This window comes from Triticum urartu, chromosome 6, assembly GCF_003073215.2.
Source record: "Triticum urartu cultivar G1812 chromosome 6, Tu2.1, whole genome shotgun sequence".
NCBI lineage: Eukaryota > Viridiplantae > Streptophyta > Magnoliopsida > Poales > Poaceae > Triticum > Triticum urartu.
Window position 1 is genome coordinate 18,918,644 of NC_053027.1, and position 2,208 is coordinate 18,920,851.

A 2,208-nucleotide genomic window follows, 5' to 3' on the forward strand; every position below is an offset into this window, starting at 1 on the left:
ATGGGCCTATTGGGCCTTAGTGGAAAAGAGAAAAGGGACAGCCCATAGCTGGCCGGCGCCCCCCCTTCCCCAAGTCCTAGTAGGACTAGGATAAGGGGCCGGCCCCCCTCTCTCTCCTTTTTCCCCGAGAGTCCTAATTGGATTAGGATTGGAGGGAGGAGTCCTACTCCCGGTGGGAGTAGGACTCCCCTGCGCCTCCCTCTCCCTGGCCGGCCGGCTCCCCCTCCTCCAACCTTTATATACGGGGGCAAGGGGCACCCCAAGACACACAAGTTGATCCTTGAGATCGTTCCTTAGCCGTGTGCGGTGCCCCCTGCCACCAAATTCCACCTCGATCATACCGTTACAGTGCTTAGGCGAAGCCCTGCGTCGGTAGCACATCAAGATCGTCATCACGCCGTCGTGCTGACGGAACTCTTCCTCGACGCTTTGCTGGATCGGAGCCCGAGGAACGTCATCGAGCTGAACGTGTGCTAAGAACTCGGAGGTGCCGGAGTAACGGTGCTTGGATCGGTCGGATCGAGAAGAAGACGTACGACTACTTCCTCTACGTTGTGTGATCGCTTCCGCAGTCGGTCTGCGTTGGTACGTAGACAACACTCTCCCCTCTCGTTGCTGTGCATCACCATGATCTTGCGTGTGCGTAGGAAAATTTTCGAAATTACTGCGTTCCCCAACAGTGGCATCCGAGCCTAGGTTTTATGGTTTGATGTTATTTGCACGAGTAGAACACAAGTGAGTTGTGGGCGATACAAGTCATACTGCCTACCAGCATGTCATACTTTGGTTCGGCGGTATTGTTGGTTGAGACGATCCGGACCAACCTTACGCGTACTCTTACACGAGACCGGTTCCCTCGACGTGCTTTGCACACAGATGGCTTGCGGAAGACTGTCTCTCCAACTTTAGTTGAACCAAGTGTGACTACGCCCGGTCCTTGAGAAGGTTAAAACGGAGTCTATTTGACGAACTATCGTTGTGGTTTTGATGCGTAGGTGAGATGAGTTCTTACTTAAGCCCGTAGCAGCCACGTAAAACTTGCAACAACAAAGTAGAGGACGTCTAACTTGTTTTTGCAGGGTATGTTGTGATGTGATATGGTCAAGGCATGATGCTGATTTTATTGTATGAGATGATCATGTTTTGTAACCGAGTTATCGGCAACTGGCAGGAGCCATATGATTGTCGCTTTATTGTATGCAATGCAATCGCGATGTAATGCTTTAGTTTATTACTAAGTGGTAGTGATAGTCGTGGAAGCATAAGATTGGCGAGACGACAACGATGCTACGATGGAGATCAAGGTGTCAAGCCGGTGACGATGGTGATCATGACGGTGCTTCGGAGATGGAGATCACAAGCACAAGATGATGATGGCCATATCATATCACTTATATTGATTGCATGTGATGTTTATCCTTTTTATGCATCTTATCTTGCTTTGATTGACGGTAGCATTATAAGGTGATCTCTCACTAAATTATCAAGAAGTGTTCTCCCTGAGTATGCACCGTTGCCAAAGTTCGTCGTGCCCAGACACCACGTGATGATCGGGTGTGATAAGCTCTACGTCCAAATACAACGGGTGCAAAACAGTTGCACACGCAGAATACTCAGGTTATACTTGACGAGCCAAGCATATACAGATATGGCCTCGGAACACGGAGACCGAAAGGTCGAGCGTGAATCATATAGTAGATATGATCAACATAACGATGTTCACCATTGAAAACTACTCCATCTCACGTGATGATCGGTTATGGTTTAGTTGATTTGGATCACGTGATCACTTAGAGGATTAGAGGGATGTCTATCTAAGTGGGAGTTCCTAAGTAATTTGATTAACTGAACTTAAACTTATCATGAACTTAGTACCTGATAGTATCTTGCTTGTTTATGTTGCTTGTAGATAGATGGCTCGTGCTGTTGTTCCGTTGAATTTTAATGCGTTCCTTGAGAAAGCAAAGTTGAAAGATGATGGTAGCAATTACACGGACTGGGTCCGTAACCTGAGGATTATCCTCATTGCTGCACAGAAGAATTACGTCCTGGAAGCACCGCTGGGTGACAGGCCTGCTGCTGGAGCAACGCCAGATGTTATGAACGTCTGGCAGAGCAAAGCTGATGACTACTCGATAGTTCAGTGTGCCATGCTTTACGGCTTAGAATCGGGACTTCAACGACGTTTTGAACGTCATGGTGCATATG